This window comes from Zootoca vivipara, chromosome 1 (genome assembly GCF_963506605.1).
Source record: "Zootoca vivipara chromosome 1, rZooViv1.1, whole genome shotgun sequence".
Lineage (NCBI taxonomy): Eukaryota > Metazoa > Chordata > Lepidosauria > Squamata > Lacertidae > Zootoca > Zootoca vivipara.
In genome coordinates, this window is record NC_083276.1 from 31746357 (window position 1) to 31767309 (window position 20953).

General features: G+C 43.2%; 2 protein-coding genes across 2 annotated transcripts in view; one reads left to right on the plus strand and one right to left on the minus strand.

The window, feature by feature from the left end:
- The window catches only part of SEC23A (SEC23 homolog A, COPII coat complex component), a 563646-nt gene that overhangs the window by 542387 nt on the left and 306 nt on the right, over positions 1 to 20953 (plus strand). The window lies entirely within an intron of this gene.
- MIPOL1 (mirror-image polydactyly 1) overlaps positions 1 to 20953 on the minus strand; it is a 165563-nt gene that overhangs the window by 49314 nt on the left and 95296 nt on the right. The window lies entirely within an intron of this gene.

Sequence of the window (20953 nt, forward strand, 5' to 3'; positions counted from 1 at the left end):
ACAAGGAAAATTAATGGAGGTCGGGTAATCGGCTGAAAACAGCATAATGTCCTGTAGCAACAAAACATCCTAAAGACTGATAAATTCACCATGGTATGATACGTTGTGGTGGACTAGAGTTTAGAGCTTATTTCATTGGATGGGCTCTAGTCACACAGGCCTACGCCAGGGGTTGAGAACCTGCAGCCCTCCAGATGTTACTAAACTCCAGCAGTCCAGCCACAATGGTCAAAAAGCAGGGATGATGATCTGGCAACGAGGGACACAGGTTCCCCATTCCTGGTCCATAATCAATTCATTAGTCTTCAGGTCACCATGATGCTCCAAGTTGTTTTTACATGCTAACATGACTACACATCTGGAAGCTATAATGCTTCAATCTTAGAGATGCTTACTAGGGAGTAAATCATAGCTGCCAAGTTATCCCTTTTTTTAAGGGAAATTCTCTTATGCTGAATAGGCTTCCTCGTGAGAAAAGGGAAAACTTGGCAGCTATGGAGTAAATCCCACTGGATACAATGGGCTAGATTGAAGGAACCTGGCACATTAGCTGCTGCTGCTGCTACCAGCCAGGAGGACTCCCCTGCTCAGCGCCTGAAGGCCCCAGTCCTGCCACTCACCACCTGGCCCAAGGTGGGGCCTGAGGCCTATAAGAACTGCTTCTGCTGCTGGGCAGAAAGGGCTCCGTTTTGTTTTGCTTTTTTTAAAAAAAATCCTGTTTTTTTTTACCTATGTCATTTTATTAAGGCTGTATTCAAGGCTGTATTCTTAGTTTTAGATTTTGATTTATGTGGAAATTGTTTTCCATTTGGTTGTGTATTTTTTGATGTGGTTTATGTATTGTTTGTGACTTTTGTAATTGTGCTATTGCTGTATTGTTTTGCTATTCGATTGGGAGCCGCCCAGAGTGGCTGGGGAGACTCAGCCAGATGGGCGGGGTACAAATAAATTATTATTATTATTATTATTATTATTAGCTAGTGTATGGCTCCCACTAACATAATGGGGCTCCCCCCCCCGAAATCTACTCTGGTGGTTTGGGAGAACCCCCAAAACAGCACATGGGGAGCTGAGAGGGGGATTGTTCCACCTGGCAAGCAGAAATGCTTGCCACTAATGGATCAAAACAGTGTGCTGTATTTCTCCCAATAGAAATTACTTAGGAATAAACATGTGTAAGATTGCATTCTCAGTCATGGTGATTAACAGCAATCTCCAAGTTTAGGGCCAGTGCACTTGAAAACCCAAAAGGACAAAAATACAGGGGAGGACTGTTCCAAGTTTTGGGATGATAACTCATTGGCCACAGTTAAAAACAGAAGTCTGGATTAGATGCCTTTTGGCTTGATCCAGCAGGATTCTCGTCGTGCCATTTTACGACATGACAACTTTGAAAGGTCTTCAAAATGTGCTCACCAACTAAGCCAAGGAATTAACCCCCACATTTATATTTCAGGGTTCTCTGAGAGCTCCCCCTTTTTTTTTACTGGAGGCGGAAACGTGAGAAAAGGAGTAAGAGCAGTTTAGGCTTGGAATGCTGCATCTTATATAATCCCCTCTCACTGGTCAGGTGAGTCTTTCCCTCTACAGCTGCAATGACCTTTTAATTTATTATTATTATTATAAACTTCCAAGGGATAGAAGAAAATGTCATTTGGTTTGCATTCTTAAGTGAACTGATCTAATGCCCGCCTTCCAGAACAATACATACTTCAGAAAGTCATCATCTTTTGGACTTCACACTTCTCCAAATGTTGCTACACAGTTCTTGGCTCAAAAGAACACAATGTACAAACACACAGAGAGAGATATAAAGCAATCATCAGTATCCAGGTTCTGACTCTAGCTTCCTTGAGCTTAGTCCATTTATGAAAATAGCTGACCAAGCAGCACCTACGCTTTACATCATAGGCTACTTAAAATGAATCTTAGAGGACATCAAAGACCGTCACCAGGGATGTCTCTGAACCTCAGCCACTCTGGAACATCGTGTCAAGAGGATGGGTGTTTCCCCCATGTTCAGGGCTGAGACCATGGGACTAAAACAACCAATAAAACACAAGGGGCTGGCTGTATATCATGGAGGAGACTTAGGAGATCATGAACTGAAAGTTTGCCCCAATCAAGAGATGGCTCAATCTGGAGCCTGGAGAGCAGGTCTGGTAACTGTGAGGCAGGCAGGGAGTTGTGGAAAGATGTTGAGAGGATAGAGCTGTGAGTGTCACGTGGTCTGTCTGCACCCCTTAACCCAGCCTACTGTCCGGTGGTGCAGTGGAGGCACTGTTCATGCCACCGGTGCTGAAGTAAGATTCAGCTGGCAGTGGGGTTACATTCTGTACTTGGAATGTACCTTTCACCTCGGAGAGCAGAATGTCTTGTGCTGGACCAGGTAAAGACAGTGACTTACCTTCTCAGGCTGCAATCTCATATGCGTTTATCTGGCAATTAAGTCTGACTGTATGTGACTTCTGAGTAGATTATGTATATGATCACACTGTTAAGTCCCATTCCCTGCCTGGGTTTCTTTTAGACTCATTGCTACAAACAGACAATACAAAGGCGAGTGAGGAGAGAGTCTTCTCATATGGATGTAGGATCCACAGTAAAAGGTTATACATGTGATGGGGAGGATGCTCAGTTGAGACACTGTCAGGAGAAAATGGAAGAGTGTGCTTCCGGGAGGTAAAGTCAAACCATTGGAGAGTTACAGCGCCAGCTGTGGCTGTAGAGAAGGATACAAGAGAGACATGTTTTGTTGCAGCTGAGGCAGAAGGGGCTGCTGGTTTTGCTACTACAGATGCACCATGGCGTTTCTTCTCTCTGCGCTCCTCCCAGTGATCATTCCTCGTCTGGTCACTGCTGTGGATACATGGCCTGACTAATCTGTATAGTCAGTGCAATTGTTTGCAAGGGAATCCCACACAGCAGGGTTAATGTTGCCAGCCTTCACGCCATGTTTGCAGGCATCTTTGTAATGCAGAGTTGGTCTGCCAACAGTCCTGGTACTTGAAGCCAGTTTCCCTGTACAGCATGTCCTTGAGGATCCTGCCATCTTCCATTCTGTGTACATGACCAAGCCAGAGTAGACATCGCTGGGACTGAAGTGCAAACAAGCTGGGAATGTGGGCTTGGGAGAACACATCTTTGTTTGAGACTCTGTCCTGCCATGTGATGTTCACAGCACATGTGAAAGGCATCAAGGTATTTCTCCTGGCAGGTGTAAGTTGCTCACTTCCATAAAGCAGCATGCTCAACACCCACAAGTCCAGAATATATATCTTAACATTCCTGTGTTGTGTATAAATTGACCTCTTTATTTCCCACTTGGGTAAATACTACATTATGCTAAGATTTCACAGTGATATATTTTATAGCTAACAACATGTCTTGGAATTAAAGCTCTCAATATTTACCAAGTCTTAACAGTTTCCCCAACATGACACCTTTGGAATCAAGTAACTGCCTGCAAAAAAGTTAAAATGCAGTTTATTAAAAGAAGTCCATTTAATCTTAGTGGACCAGATAAATACATTCTTAAAGAAAAAGAAAAGAATTATGGGTTACCTGAAGTAATAATAATACTAATACTAATAAATTTTTATTTATATCCCGCCCTCCCCAGTCAAAACCGGGCTCAGGGCGGCTGACACCAGTAAAATTACAATAAGACATAAAAGAAAGAAAAACAGTTAATTAAAATACGGGTTAAAATACAGTTAAAATTTTAAATTTTTTAAAATGCAGCCTCTTTTTAAAGTAGCCCAAATCAAAACCATAAGGGAGGAAAACATAGGGGTCAGACTGAGGCCCCATTGTTTTGCCATTGGTGGGTGAAATATTAATGACCATCACTAAGGGGAAATGGAAGGTAAGCATTTTCACTTATTAGCTATCAAGCCTAAAAATACAAATTAATTTTTTTGTTTTGGGGTGCTATTTGCTTCCTGCCAGTTCAGTTCTAACATTATTTCATTGGTCACCATATCAGTTTATTTACTCTGAATGCTATCACTCCATGGTTCCCAATGTAAACACTTCCGCTGAATGCAGCATAGTTGTTTGTGTGCTGAAGGTAAACTAATGCTTTGGTATGGAATTGAAGGGGAGGATGTTAGGATCCACTATTCAGGAAGAACTTTCTGGGTCATGACCTTTTCGTAAGCTGCTTGGCCTCTGGGGCATTGTTAAGGGGTGGCCCAGAGGGACAGAACCCCCTGCTCATTTGCATGGGGCCCTAGATTTCCTGCCCCTTAGCCCCACTTTAAAAAATAAAATAAAAGCTTGCTTACAGGGTGGCTTTCCCTCTGAAGATCTGCTGCAAGTTTGCATCTATGCATATAAATCAGCATATGCAAATTTTATGCAGATTTACACCATGGACCTGTGTCCCAAATCTTTAAAGCCTCTAGCAACACCCCAAAAGCTTCTGACACTCTCTGTGTACTCCTGGGAAGGTGAATCTTTAGTAGAGGCATGGCTTTTTGAAAGAGGAAAACATGTAAAAGGGTAAAGGAAGTAACCCTTGACAACTCAAGTTTTGTTTTTGGGCTGAAATAAGTCTTCTGTCAAAGCCACACAGTTTTTAAGATTGTTAAAAGTTCTGGGATAGACATGGAATCAGCACCGTGTGCTAAAATGGTAAACTATTACCATCGGTATATCAAATTTAGATGTAGGGCACACAAGATGACCTTAATAGCGAGATCTGGGATGTGGGAGAAAGAAGGGAGCTAAGATATTAGAACAAGAGACTATACTATGGAGGAGAAGAATGTCAGCAGCTTGCCTCATCAAGTACTGACAAATGGAATGTGAGAACTGCTCCTTAGATGAAAGGAGGCAGACGGAACAATTCAACTAATGGGATCACATTGAGCTAATGGGATCACTCTGACTTGCTTGGCTTCTGTGGGCATATGTCAAAATGCTAATGTTATTTTAAGGTAGTTTCTTTTATTTGTATATTCACTAGCAGTCGGCCATGACAGGTTTGGAGAATTTTGAGGCAGTTAAAACACATCCACATACTTTAAAAGTTGGAGGACAAAAAGCAAACTCCCTGAAAAAGAGAAAAAGAGGTTGGGGTGGGGTGGGGGGTGAAGCAGATGCATGCACACAGGAGCCAGCCCCCCTTTCACGAGTCCTCCACTAAAACCCCAGGCTTAAACTCCCCTCAGTCTGAAAAACAGAAACAAAAAACCGAGTTTGAGGGTTTGGACTGCTTGTAAAGCGAGCAAACCTGCTGCTGAAAAAACCTTTAAAAAACCCCAACAGCAACAATTTTAGCAGGCTGACACAAAGCCTGACCTTAGGTATGCAAGCAAAGCGCTTGCAAAGCCCACCAAGTACAATGGAGCCAACTTGCTCCAAAAGCACGTTTAGGGTGGCAGCAGTCTTAGCATGCATGCAGAGAGCAGTGTTTTTCTGGTACTCCCATTATGCTGTGCTGTGCCATGAACCACAATTCAACTAAGAAAATTGTTGCATAATACAACTTGGATTTTGCACAACTGTGGCAAGTTTCCCTGTGTCTTATTTATGCAAATAACAGAATCTTCTGACATCAGAATTCCTGGCATTTGTTTAATGAACTTCTTTAAACAACCAATCACTTAAAAACTTTTCTAACTCTTGTTAGCCCAAAAATGGAAAACTCAGGAGTTACCGACGATTGAAGAGTGGCAGACGAAAATGATGGACTATGCGGAATTAGCAAGACTGACTAGCAGGATCCGAAACCAGGGAGAGTCAAGGTTCCAAAAGGACTGGAGTAAATTTGTGGACTATATGGAAAAGAACTGTAGAAGTTTAAAGACACTTGCAGGACTGAAATAAATCCTACGAATTGACTTTAAGTAGATGTAATAAAGGAACTGCGAGATAGGAGTGAATAAGAAAACCGAATGGGGGGAAGGAGGGAAGTCAAGAGCAAAGAAAATTGTAAGGATTGATAAGATGTTAAGAAGAGAAATTTTGTGTTTATTATGTTTATTATGTGATTGTATCTGTGGTTTGTTTTTGTTTAAATGTGTTTAATTGGAAAATCTAATAAATTGTGTTGGTTTTTTTTAAAAAAACTTTTCTAACTCTTAACAGCACACATGTATGGGTATCTCCTCAGAAGCAAATACCACTGAGTTCAATAGGCCTAACTGCCATAATACAGGATGTACAGTCTAAGCAGATATGGCACAGATCCTGCATTCTCACCATACTCAACATGCCACTATCATCACTTCCTGGTTCTGATGATTCCACAGTTTGGCCACCATATTTTGAAGCTGCTTTGCAAGCTATTCAAAGTCACTCGTTTCAATTTTTTTTTACACCCAGGGACATTTCTCTGTAGGGGGGTTGGCATGAAATCAGCAGGTAAATTGTCCTGTCTTGTGATCTTATATACCAAACTGCTACAGACGTAGGGAATAAGAAGCCACAACTGATTATAGCTTCCCAGCCTGCAACACAAAACAGACATACAAGTGGGAAAATGGCATCCGATGTTGTCAGATATGATGCTATGCTAATCCTGCACTCTCCCCATCACCCCTGTTTCTGTGTACCATCTGCAAGAAGTTGTATGTAGGGCAAATGCTTTCTTCTTTATAATTTTGTAAATCTGGCTACGGTCACTAAAATCCTGTGAAACGTAACATCTTAGAGAGGCCATTCAGTAAAAGCTTGGGGTCACTGAGCTCCGCCCTGGAAACCTAAAGATCTGATAAGATTACTTGTATTATCTACAACATCATTAGCTTTAATACGACTAGCGGTTAAACATAGATAAGCTTTTGAGATACTATTGTTATATTCCATCTTGTAACAGTGGGCAACCTATTGTGACTTCACACTGGTCCGCTTTGAAACACTGCTCTTCTTTCTTAAGATTATCCTCTCAAAGAACAGTCTAAAAAGAACTTAAAGAAGCTTTTTCTGGTGCAAGTAAATGAAATACCACATAAAAACCAATATGAACAAATCTGAGGTTCCTACCCCACAACATGAAGTTGAAAACAAATTCCCCAACCAGGGGAAGCAGGAAAAAACAACCATCTCTATCATATATACATAAGCAACGAGACTTGCAGTACCTTAAAGACTAACTAATTTATCGTGGCTTAAGCTTTTGTGAATTAGAGTTCACTTCATCAGATACATGAAATGTAAGTTGTCAGATACAGATGATTGGGGCAAGGGGAGAAGGAAATGTAGAGACAATGACAATTACATTGAAACTTAAATGCAGCTAAATTTGTATACATTCACAAATCAGTGTTGTGGATGCTACACCATTGATACAGAAATGGTAAAATAATTAATACTAGCAGTAAAATAATGATGCGGCAAAACACATTAATTGATTACACAATGTAGCACAAATCATTTATGAGGTACACTAACAAATTTCAAATCTGCTAAACACTTCAAAGTACACCAATTGCCACTCAATTGTCAGTGTAAATCTATATATATATAAATGTAAAAATCGTGAAACTGCGTTCTACACTTTTCTCCGTAACCACTTGACTGATCGTGCTGAAATTTTGACACAACGATCCAGGCCACTCCCAGAGCATTGTTGGGGGCAAAAATCCCTCAAATCACACACCTGCGCAGGTACAGACCTGCTTTTCCACCAACTCAAACAGCGCCCTCAAGTGGCGTAATACCCTCCTCCACCCCCTCCCTTTCTGTGAAATCTAAGCCACACCCACAAACCAAATGACATCATCATCAACCAAGCAACTGAAACCCCCAAGGCGGCCATTATCACACCACTACGCCTTTGTTTAATGTAGGCCCCTGACAGGCCCCGGGGGGGACCCACAACAACGCACTTGGGGGCACGGCAAGGGGTTTTTACTTTACCATTTAGCACCACTAACCCCCCCCAAAACCCCACCAAAAAACCAACATTGCTAAGTGGAGGTCAGGGCCTGCCTGGGGGTGGTGGTGGTGGTGGCACAGACCACAGCATGGCCTATGTCTCATTTTCTTGGTATGGCTTATATTGCACAAATGTCTTATTTTAGGAGAAACAACTGATTGTTAAAAAAACCCATGCACTTTCTCTCCCCAGTTTAAGTCCTCAGATATTTGCAGTGGCCACCCCCCCCACCCCATTTACAATCCCCTACCTTCCCCTTGCCACTTCCTGGGTTTTTTATCTTAGAATTTTGAAGTGTCAGGCATAGCTCTAGTGGCTTTAGCCCAAACGTAGCAGAGTTTTCCTGCACAGCACAGAAGCTAGTTGAGGTGGAATGACTAGTCGGCTAGACGCAGAATAACTATTTACAGGATTTATTAAAAGAAAATAAAAGCAGCAGAGTTTCTGCATACAAAGCAAAGCAAAATAAATCCTTTCTCTCTCTCTCTCCAACCATATACACAGCACTTCTACTCCTAACACCTAACAAAAACCAACTGTGCTAGCATTCCTTGATAACAGAGTTCAGTGCTGGTCGTTAACCAATCAGAAGAGAGTAGTTTCTAGGTCAGGCAGACCTTGGCTTTCTGCCAAGAGTAAATTGACACTGCCTTGAGTTAATTGTGTGAAGCCAGAATCTGTAAGTTTCCCATGAGAACCAATTAACCAATTAACAGAAACTGAACACCCCCTCACAGATTCTGTTGGACAATTAACATCTATTAACACCTGTGTAGGAACTTTTACTGTTCACTCATTTTTCCAGCAAACCTAAACCCTTGCACATTTGCTTGTTCTTTATCTTTGCCAATGGTTTAGTTAATACATCTGCCACATTTTCTTCACTTGATACATAAGTACATGTGATTACATTGTCTTGTACACTGCAACGTACATTTTGGTATTTTACAGCGATATGTTTGGAACGTGACTTGAAACCCTCTGTTTTACTTAAGGTTATACAAGCCTGATTATCAATGTAAACTTGTACTGGTTCTCCACAATTTACATTTAAATCTGCTAACAAACGCTTGAAATAAACCACCTCGTTGCACAATTCACTCAATGCGGCGTACTCAGATTCCGTTGATGACACACTTACAACGTTTTGCTTGCGCGATCGCCAGCTAATTAAAGCTCCACCGAACATTATGACTAATCCTGTGACAGATTTTCTATCTGGCAAATTTCCCCAGTCACTATCACAGTAGCAACTCAACATTTCATCCTCTGAAGAATTTAGTTGTAACATATAGCCAATTGTCTGTTTGAGGTATCTCAGAACTTGCTTTACCCCTTTCCAGGCATTTAGTGTGGGTTTTGAGACCAATCTACTTAGTATGCCTACTGCATAGCTAATATCAGGTCTGGACCATTGTGCTAGATACAATAGACTTCCAATTACAGAATGATATACATCAGGATGTTCAAATACAGGACTCTCATCTGTATGAAGTGTTTTTATGAAACCTGGATCCATAGGTACTGCTGCCCCTTTGCAATCCTGCATCCTGTACGTAGTCAGTAGCTGTTTAATTTTGTTCTGCTGACTAATTAGGCAGCTGCCATCTTGGGCCCAGCACACTTCCAACCCTAGATATGCCCGAACAGGGCCTAAGTCCTTCACTTTGAACTTACTTGACAATTGCTTGGCAAACCTTTTAGTTTGTTTGTCTGTCTTGCAAGCATACAATACGTCATCTACATAGAGCAGACAAAACTCTTGATTACTGCCTGTACCACGTACATAAACACAATTGTCAGCTGTACTCTGCTTGAAACCAAATGACACTAAGGCCTCATGAAAACATTTGTTCCAAGATCTTGCAGCCTGTTTGAGACCATATAGAGCTTTGTTTAATTTCAGCACTCTATTGGAACCTGTCTCATAACCAGGCGGTTCAGCTAGATACAGGTCTTCTGATAATGATGCATGTAAATATGCAGCCTGTATGTCAAAATGATTTAACTGGAGTTTTCTCTTTGCTCCAAGCGTTAGAATTAGCCTTACACTGTCCCCTTTAGCAGTAGGGGGAAAAGTCTCGTCATAATCTTTTCCAGGCCTCTGAGAGTATCCCTGAGCCACTAAACGAGCTTTATATTTGTAGCCTCCTGTCACCAGAGGTTTAAGTTTGTACACCCACCTGCAGCCTACAACTTTAGCCCCCTCAGGTGCTGCTACTGGTGTAAAAACCTTGTGCTCATTCAGAGAGGACATCTCTTCCTCCATTGCCTGTTTCCAAAGCTCTTCCTCCTCTTTTGGTAACTTTAACACCTCCTGAAAACTCTTGGGCTCTGCAATTACACTAAACACATTTGCAGTATCTGGAGAAAACCGCTCTGGAGGCACTCCTTTGTTTTGTCTTTTAGATCTTCTGGGAGAAAATTTTTCTTCTGACCCACTTTCCTCCTCAGAACTATGACCTCTCTTCTGTTGCTTAGCAACTGGTCTCTGGCTAATTGCACTTTCTTGAGAGCTCTTATCTGAACTTTCCTCCCCCTCAGACTCTGATTCTCTATGTTTACCTTCAGAGTCACGAAGCCCCTGGGAAGGTTCAAACCAAACCTCAGTATTGGCATGTAGTCTCTCCCAGCCACTATGTTCACAAAAACTTGCATTCCTGGAGATCACAATGCCATTTGTCCCTTCAGCAAAACGGAAACCTTTTCCTAGCTCCTGGTAGCCCACAAACACTAACTGTTTGGTCTTAGGATCTCCCTTCTTTCTCATTTGTTTTGGAATTAATACCCAGGCTTTTGACCCAAACACATGCAAGTGGTCAATTTTGGGTTTCTTGCCAAACAATTTAAAGTACGGAGTTGTCCCTATTGTTTGATGAAAGAGTCTGTTTTGGAGATAACACGCGGTGAGCATGCTCTCCCCCCAATAAGACATGGGCAAACCAGCATCTTCAAGCATGGCAAACATCATTTCTTGAAGAGATCTGTGTTTTCGCTCCGCAATGCCGTTCTCTTCTGGGGAAAAAGCGTTCGTCTTTCTATGCCCAATGCCACGCTTCTGTAACCAATCTCTAAAAGCATTTGACATAAATTCCCCACCTCTGTCCGTCTGAATCCTTCTGAGTTTAAGGGACAGAAACCTTTCCACAGATACCACCCAGCCTTTAAATTTAGTGAACACGTCACCCTTATTCTTCATTGGATAACACCAAGTGTAACGTGTCGAGTCATCAACAATTGTTAGCGAAAAACGCGATCCACCCCAGCTTACAGCAAATGGACCAACTACATCCATGTGAACTAGCTGTAGCGGTGACTCACTAACTCTATCACTCCTGGGGTAAGAGACTCTGTGGGTTTTAACCTTTTTACAAATATTGCAGTCAAGGTACTGGTTACAACTCTTTAAATTGCACCCATCAGCCAATTCAGACATTTTCAGTACACTTTTCCAGCCAGCATGCCCCATTTTCCTGTGCAATAAGTGCACACAGTTGTCATGCATAGCTTTGTTGCTCACTGTAGGCTGAGATTTACTGACTACTGCTGCAACTTGAGATCCTGCTTTAAGCCAAAACAAGCCTCCCTCTGACTTAGCAGTGCCTAAAATCTCACCAGCCTTCTTAATCATGCAACTGTCTCCTTCAAAATGCACTTTAAACCCAGCTTTTAGCAAACAATCTACAGACATCAGATTGCTCCTTAATGAAGGCACACACAGTACATTTTGCAGGCATTCACGCAGACAAGGAACAAAAACTGCACCCCCCGAAATCACTTCAGAAGTACTTCCGTCTGCTAGAGCCACCTGGCTGCGCTGTGCTGAGTTCTTGGAAACAAACAATTCATCTGAATTTACAATGTGCCGAGACGCTCCCGAATCGACCACCCAGACAGCTTGTTTCTCCTCAGCAATCTTGACCTCGGCAGTCACCAGCTGAGCTGATTGTTTTCGTTTGAAGAATTTCTTTTTATATTGCTGCTGCTGCTGATCTCGTCTCTGCTCCTGCACCGGCCGCTGAGACTTGACCAACTCCGGACATTGACGTTTTAGATGCGCTGAAGACCCACATCGGAAACAACGCCTAACAGCAAACGCTGACTCCTCACTGGCACGCTGCTGCTGCTTCACCTCTGGTACGGCATGATAACTCCTTCCAAACCGCCCGCTTGTAGAAGCCTCTGCAGCCAACGACCTTTCTTGCTTCTTCTGCCATTCTTCAATCAAACGCCCAGTAACATAACTGACTGTTAAATCACCCTCTTTCATTGCTTCTAGAGACATAACAAGATTATCCCAGCTTTCCGGGAGAGAGCTCAGAATGATAGCCACCTTCTCCTGCTGGTCTAACGCACAGTCTCTTTCCTGAAGCGCAACAAACTTTAACTGCAGACTGTGTAGGTGTTCCTGCATTGTAACCCCAGGCTGTAACATTGCCTTGTACAATGCCTTGCGAATAAACAGCTTGGAAACCGCTGTCTCACGCACATGGAGTTCTTTAAGTGCTTGCCACACACCTCTAGCTGTCTTGAATCCCCTCACATACGGCAACTGGGAATCTTCCAGCCCCAAGACAATTGTGGCCCTTGCTCTTTGGCCTTTATCAAGGTCTTCATCATCAGGCTTCACAGGAAACTTACTCACCACTTGCCAGAGATGATCCCTCTGCAGCACTGCCTGCATGCGTTCCGACCACAGCAAGTAATTGGAGTCATTCAGACGCTCAAAAGCCATCTGAACTGGTTGTGAGGCCATCTTGAGAGCGATGTTCCTGGAACCTGGAACCAGCTACTCACAGCCACTGAGAGAGAACAGGAACCACAGCACCCAGCACTCACACGCTGCAGCTGTCGTCCTTGAGTCCACTGCGTCACCAGCTCACGACAGTCAGGAACCAGCCAGTCTCCTTCCGCTGCACCAACGCCACAGGAACAACGACTTCTGGAACTACTGGAAGCTCTCTGCTTACGCTGACACCACCACAACTCAGGCTGGCAGCATGATACCCATAACCTCTTAGAATTTTGAAGTGTCAGGCATAGCTCTAGTGGCTTTAGCCCAAACGTAGCAGAGTTTTCCTGCACAGCGCAGAAGCTAGTTGAGGTGGAATGACTAGTCGGCTAGACGCAGAATAACTATTTACAGGATTTATTAAAAGAAAATAAAAGCAGCAGAGTTTCTGCATACAAAGCAAAGCAAAATAAATCCTTTCTCTCTCTCTCTCTCCAACCATATACACAGCACTTCTACTCCTAACACCTAACAAAAACCAACTGTGCTAGCATTCCTTGATAACAGAGTTCAGTGCTGGTCGTTAACCAATCAGAAGAGAGTAGTTTCTAGGTCAGGCAGACCTTGGCTTTCTGCCAAGAGTAAATTGACACTGCCTTGAGTTAATTGTGTGAAGCCAGAATCTGTAAGTTTCCCATGAGAACCAATTAACCAATTAACAGAAACTGAACATTTTATGGAACTGAACAACTTGGGTACTTCAGAACGCGCCTTCTGTTGCCAGGCCCTTACAGGGCCCAGGCCAGGTAGATAATGTAGCCCTGTTTTTAACCCTTTTGTTACTTTTATCATTTTACTGATTGTGAATATGCTGACTGAGGCCCCCTTTAGATTCGGAGGCCCACGCCAAGTGGCCCATATGACCCCCCTCCTTCTGTCTGGGCCTGTCTGTTGCTACGGGGCTATGGGCTTCGCTATTTGACCTCCCGGGGTTGGAATTCTTTAAGTAGTTCTCTGGGTCCCAGGGCACATCATCACCCCCCATCCTTAATCTAAATATATAGAAATGTTCACGATGCGTGTGCAGGGGCCAATGTATGGAGATACAGGGGGGAGGGGACAACAGAGGGCTCAGACAAAAGTAAATACTGGGAAATGGAACCCAGAAACTGACAACTCCTTCTCCAATGATGGGGGCCAATGTAGGAAGATACCGGGAGTAGGGGCCAACACTCCCCAGGAACAACAGAGGGTTCAGACAAAAGTGCATGCTGGGAAATAGAACCCAGAACCTAACAGTTCCTTTTCGAAGGGTGGGGGCCAAGGTATGGAAATACAGGGGGAGGGGCCAACACTCCCCAGGGACAACAGAGGGAAGGGTATCCTACCGAAACACAGGGATGAGCCGGGGTGGAGGGAGGAGGGGCAGGATACGTCATGGATCGTGACAGGGTGGGGTGGGGTCACAGGAAAGAACCACAGCAACGCGTGGCCGGGTCAGCTAGTTAATAAATAAATATTTAAATGTTTTTTCTAGTTCAAATGGCTGGAAAATGCAGGCCTTATGACCTCTTGGTGTGCTATGTGGTGAGTTCCCATAGCACAAGATTATTCTTTAATACCCATTTACAGGAGCCAAATATAAAAATTTCTTTATAATTATTAATTAAATGTGATAATACCAACTATTGGTATAGCCGTTGAAACATTTTAATGTCTTGCAGAAGAGGTGGTAAGATTTTCTCTCTAAGGAAAGCCCAAAAGTGCACCAGAGCCTTCCCTATCTTTTGGAATAAAGCTTGCCATTGAGGGGTAGGAAACCTGTAGCCTTCTAGTTGTCATAGAACCATAGAATCATAGAGTTGGAAGAGACCACAAGGGCCATTCCTGCCAAGCAGGAAACACCATCAAAGCATTCCTGACAGATGGCTGTCAAGCTGCCACTTAAAGACCTCCAAAGAAGGAGACTCCACCACATTCCTTGGCAGCAGTTTCCACTGCCGAACAGCTCTTACTGTCAGGAGGTTCTTCCTAATGTTTAGGTGGAATCTTCTTTCTTGTAGCTTGAATTCATTGCTCCATGTCCTCTTCTCTGGAGCAGCAGAAAACAACCTTTCTCCCTCCTCTATATGACATCCTTTCATATATTTGAACATGGCTATCATATCACCCCTTAACCTGATCTAGATGCTGTTGTAAGAATTTTAAGGTCATATATATATATATATATATATATATATATATATATATATATATTGTTAATAAACATGTACATGAATGTACAGGCACATGTCTGAAGCAGCACAGGAAGACAGGCCTGACTGACACCATTTTGACACTCTCTGACCAGAATCACACACACATTTCCACATGACTATCAACTTAGGAGCCATAATCCTGTAAGCAGGAGGCTCTGCCAACTGGACATTTCCCCATCAATGGTGCCACGTGCCAGACTGCTAGCCATCTCATTCACAATGGAAGACTCCTCCGAACAAAAGATAGTGATCAACTTTTAGAAAACTGTTAATTTCTCTTTGTGTTTAGGAATTCGCACCTGGGAGGGGTGAGAGGACTAGGAGAGGTGTCAAAGGTGCTCAGATTTCTACCTTGAACCCTCCCTTTTTGTGGGGTATTGATTACGTAGCTGTGATGTAGGAATGATGTATTTTGGGGGTGTTTCTTGGTGATGGGAAAACTGATAAAAGTGGAGGTTCTCTTTTGTTCTGGGTTCCTTCCTTGATCTCCTGCGTGAGGGGAAGGACGCTGTTGCAACAGCAAAAATAAAGGCTTTGCTTCTCAAAATTCTCTGGTTGGCCTCTGTTATATTCTCCAACTGATGGAGAACCCCATAAGGGCAGATTTTTGCTTATATCAATGCTATACTCCTATTGATGCAACCCAGAATTGCATTGGCTTTTTTAGCTGCTGCATCACACTGTTGACTCATGTCAAGTTTGTGGTCTACCAAGACTCCTAGATCCTTTTCACATGTACTGCTCTCAAGCCAGGTGTCACCCATCCTGTATTTGTGCCTTTCACCCCCCCCCCAGTGTAGTACTTTACATTTCTCCCTGTTAAAATGTATCTTGTTTGCTTTGGCTTGTTTTGCTTTGGTCATTGGACTCCAATTTCCACCAGCTCAGAGATTATGCGATATGCAGTCCAGCAATACCTGGAGAGCCACAGGCTCCCCATCCTAGCATATGAAATGGGAAGGGCCTCAAAAGCCAGTTAAGCTCAACCAACCCCTAGCTATGAAGAAGGAAGAACCTTTCACATTCTCACCCAGCCCTAAATCCACTCAAGTGCCTTACAGTGCAGTCCGGTTCATGTCTATTTAGATGTCCCACCAATTTCAATGAAACTTACTCTCAGGTCTGCAGCCTAAGACTCACCAAACTGAAGACTTAGCATTTGCAACTTACAGTCTTGCCAGGATTTTGGCAGTTTTAGGGGACGATTGACGAGAGGAAGCGGTGCTCAACCCAGGCACGGAAAAATTCAGTTGTGGATCCCAGTGCAAGGTGGAGGACAGGCTGGAGGACAAGAGAGAATCCAGGGCCGTCTTAAGCATATCTGGCGCCCTGGTGCGAAGATCCCTCCGGCGCCATCCCCCCCGTTTTCCAGCACGGCTGTCTGGCGGCCCGGCGCCCTGCGCCACCCAGCCTTGCTGTAGGGCCGGCCCTGAGAGAATCAGTGGGTAGAGGAAGGGTTACAACCCCTCCAGCCAATTCACTCTTGTGAGTGTGACCTCCAGTCTCTCCATTAGCATTACAAAAGAAGCACAGGGTTTGGAACCCCACGTTCCTCTTAAGAAATTCCTCTTAGAATTTCTAGTTCTATCTTAACAGAAAAACAAACATTCAAAACCCTACAGGAATAGAAACACCTTCCAGTCTGCATTGTTCAAGTCTTCTTCCCTTCACCTCTACTCCCCGCCCCTTCCCCCAGCCAGTCACAGAACACCTAAATGTGTATTTTGTGCTGAAATATGTATTATATTAGGGATTTAGTACAAGAACACTGATAAAAGAACAGAACATAGGATTGGAAGGACCAAGACTTAACCTTTTTTTTTGTATAGCCAGAACACCACCAAAATGCACAAAAGGGCATCATAAGTGGATACTGACTTAAAACAAAAACAAACAAAAACTCTAAACAACACGCTTGGCAATTCCTTACTTTTTCTTGATCTCATTTAAATTGTGTGATATCAAGTTGCACTGGGTTAGGTTCTTTCATATGAAGTGAATAAATCGAGACATATCACATTGTGTCCCACGGCGCAGAGAAGGTAAACAAAGACCTCTTCTTTATGGCAAAGCAGAAAAAGATAATTCGTTCCCCGCCTTTAGCCTCCCACCCTGTACACATCTGATGGGTCTTTTGTAGAGCAGGCAATCTGAAGCATAAAAATGAGACTGTCAAGCCCAGATACCTTTTCCATTCTGAATGATGGAAAAATCTATGTCACACTGCTAGTAAAAATGAGAATTGCTTCTTGCTGCTGCTGCTGCTGGTGTGTTTGTGTTTGTGTGTGTGTTTGTGTGTGTGATTATTGCATCAGGTGATTTTCATTTGTATATTTCCTATTCATCCCCAAACTGGTATGAAGAAAATAAAATAGAATACTAAACAAGAAACTTAATATTAAATGAAATCTGAATAGTTACATGGGCAGGCTTGAAACCTTTCTTAGTTTCAGTGTGTGCAGTGGTACCTCAGGTTAAGAACTTAATTCGTTCTGGAGGTCCGTTCTTAACCAGAAACTATTCTTAACCCAAGGTACCACTTTAGCTAATGGGGCCTCCCGCTGCTGCCAGGCCTCCGGAGCACAATTTCTGTTCTCATCCTGAAGCAAAGTTCTTAACCCGAGGTACTATTTCTGGGTTACCTGAAGTGTCTGTAACCTGAAGTGTCTGAACCCAAGGTACCACTGTACAGAAGTCTGCAGATGAGTAAGGGAGGGATATAAAAACACAATTCTACTTAAAATACTTTATTTAAAGCAGGTCTTGCTTGGCACATGGAAATGTCAGAAGATATAATTTTTTTCTTGCTGGCAATAACCGGGGCGGGGGGGGGGATCAGAGTGTTTCATCCAGACTTGGCCATACTTAAGAGCAGACCCATTCATTTCAAAGAGGTCTACTGTAGGTATGACTAACAGAATAATCCAACCCCCAACAGAGCTGGATTGAGCAGAGGCACCTCTCCACTCAGCTGGCCTCCTGCCAACTCCTGAACATGTGACTGGGAGGCACATTGGTGGGCTTGACACCACCTCCAGACAACGGAAATCCTCAAAATGGGACACTGGGATCAGGACTGAGGTAGCCCAGGATCTGCTGAATGCCGAGCCAGTCACACTGCTATCAGGCCTGATCCGGACCCAATCGCTGTATCCTGCCCTCCACCTTCTGCTGGGGCTGCCATGAGGGTCTGGGATGCCAGCAGTGGGTGGGGGGGTTAGAGTGTACCCTAAGACTGGCTACAACTCATAGTACAACAGGTAATGAAAGCCAATTCAGAATGATTGGCTCATTAGGACTTCAGCACACAACATTTTACTTGGCTTCTTCACCATACCAAAACCATTTGTGCTTAGGCACCATATTAAAACTTGACCTCCTTTAGTGGTATTATCAACTTTTCTATATCGATACTGACGCTTCTGCGGTCGTACTATTTAACTGGGGATGATTTGACACATTTTATTACTATTGTTTTCCATGTTTTATTTTGCAAGCTGCCTTAGAAATCTTAAGGCTGAAAGGCAGGATAAAAACGGTTCTAAAGAAACACATTTCTATCACTTAAAAAAAACATAAAATAATACAAAGTCCGTGAGTTGTATTGATTTGTGTCCCACCACCAATGGAAGGCTCTTTGATCCAGTGGAACCAAAAGGGGAGGGGAACGTGATTTTCTCAGATTCACCCTTTCTCCCTCAGTTTTCTGCATCATCTAACATGTTTTCTCAAAGGGTCCTCCAACCCACTTGAGGAAAGTTAATGGGAGGGCACAGGGGGGCCGCAGAAGGAAGGGGGAAATAAGGAAAAATAAACTCCCTTCCCTTCCCTTCCATTGGACCAAGCAGCCTTCTGTCAGCAGAAGGGCACAATTGGATACCACCTTATCTGTTTAACAAATTAAGAAATACCAGGAAATGGTTACTGCCATTATTGGTCCCTGTCATTGCAGTAATTTATAGTTCTACTCCCTCCTTCTCTTATATCCCTCTTATTAGACTGGAAGGGCTGCAGTTAGGGATTGATGTGCATTTTTATTTATAATAAGTACACACTAAGCACTTCACAAATTATAAATGATGACGTCCCTGGATATCTCTCTCCTTGCTAATGGGCACTTTTTGCACACAGTGAAAATGTTACCTGGGAAAGGCAACATGATGGAAGTTCCAGGTGCCCAGGCTTTTTATGTCAGAAGGGCACTTAATCTTCTGAAAAATGTGACTGGATATATCTTAACACATGACTTGGAGGTCCTGATAGACCTCTGCTATTTACACCATTTTTTAAAAACCCAAGACCCTATGATGAAGTGTGTTCTTTCTTCAAGAGACCACTCCCCCCTACGCCAGATTTTGGAAAGCTAGTTCCCAGCTACCCTCACGTTCGCAAGTCTGGTTCGGTTTTCAGTGGTGGCCCTTGAGTTCTGGGAGAGAAAGCAAAGAGACCACATTCCGAGAAAGGAAATTCTGTGATGTTTTAAACGTTTTCCTTTCCCAACTTGAATAATGGAGGCAAATGTTATTAGAGCAGCATTAGAAGCAGCATCTTCCAGGAGAAAAAGAAGATGGGGTGGGGAGGGGAGAGTTTGGCAGGAGGCCAGTGCAAAGTACCAGTCTGGATTGGGAAATAAGTGCCAAAATGTCACTGCAAAGCTCATTTTCCTTAATAAAATGGGAGGGGGGGGTGAGCCAGCATTAAGCACACTTTTAAAGAAGGATAACGGATGCAATCATGTGTAGATTGGCAATCAGAGAGGCAATGATGATTCAGCAAAGCTGACAGGTGTGTGCAAGCTCAAGCCGATTGGGACTAGAGACCCCGGGGAAGCAGGGACTTACAGAACTTGGGATTCCTTGGATATTTAGTAGTAGAAAATAGAGAAGAGGAAGTGGGCTGAATGAAAGGACTGGATATGGGAAGAAGTTAGAATTTATGTCCCATAGTGCAGCAGGAAGAGGAAGTGACTTGGCAAATTTTAAGTAAGTGAATACAGGAGGTGCTGAAAGAGACCGAAAGGTGAAAGGAGGAAGCAGGATATATTTGGTTTTCGGTTGTGTGTTTTTTTTTACTCTTGGCATCTACTGGTCTGGGAAGGCTCCTGCCTGGACAATTATCAATCAGATAAACTAACCTGTTTATCAAGCCTCTTTTTAAGGGCATAGATCTGGTCAAAGGTCTTGAATAATGAGGCCACTTACAGGCTGTTTTTTCTTCTTTAAAAAATAATAATATTTAAGAGCCTCCACCCTGAGTATTCCCCACAGTTCTAGAAAATATGCAGTTGGAATGCGAGTATTTCTTTACAGATCTGGGCATAAGGGAGATCCCCTGATCTCAGGTGCTGGAGCCACTAGATAGAAAGGATACAGTGAAGCTTTGCAACTTGCAGGGATCCATAAAATTTTAACAGTCCCCTGTCCATGCATACTCTCTTTCTGTGTGTGTATATAAGTGATACTTTTCTTGCTATGGGAAATGGAAATAAAGTTAGAACTTTAAAATACACTCATTTTAAACTTACCTGTAGCATTTATTGCCCTGAGAAGAAAAGAAATAGTATGATGGTTTGGACCCACAAACCACCAACTTAGCTTCACTTCCAAAGCTTCCTCCCTGTTGCAGCCTCTTCACACATGCACACACCCCTCGGGACCTTTGGGAAAGGTGTGGCACATGGTGGCAAGCGTTTGCAGATGGGGGCGGGGAGTTGGCAACAGTCATGAAGCCCCTTGAGCAAGGGGAAGTGCCTTCCACTTATAGAATCGACATTGTACAGTTGAAGGGGACCACAAGAGTCACCTAGTCCAACTGTTGGCCCTCTGGAACCAACACAATGTATACGAAGAACAGGCCCTCCCAAGTCTCTTAAACAACTTAAAACATACAGTCATGAAGCACAGAAACATGACCAAGGATGACTTTTTTTTCTTTATCCACCTTTAAGCCTTCTTAAAAAATAATAATAAAGCTATAATATGCTGGCATACCTTTATTTAAGGAAACTCTTACTTTTGTATACAGTCGTACCTTGGTTTTTGAACAGCTTAGTTCTCGAATGTTTTGGCTCCCAAA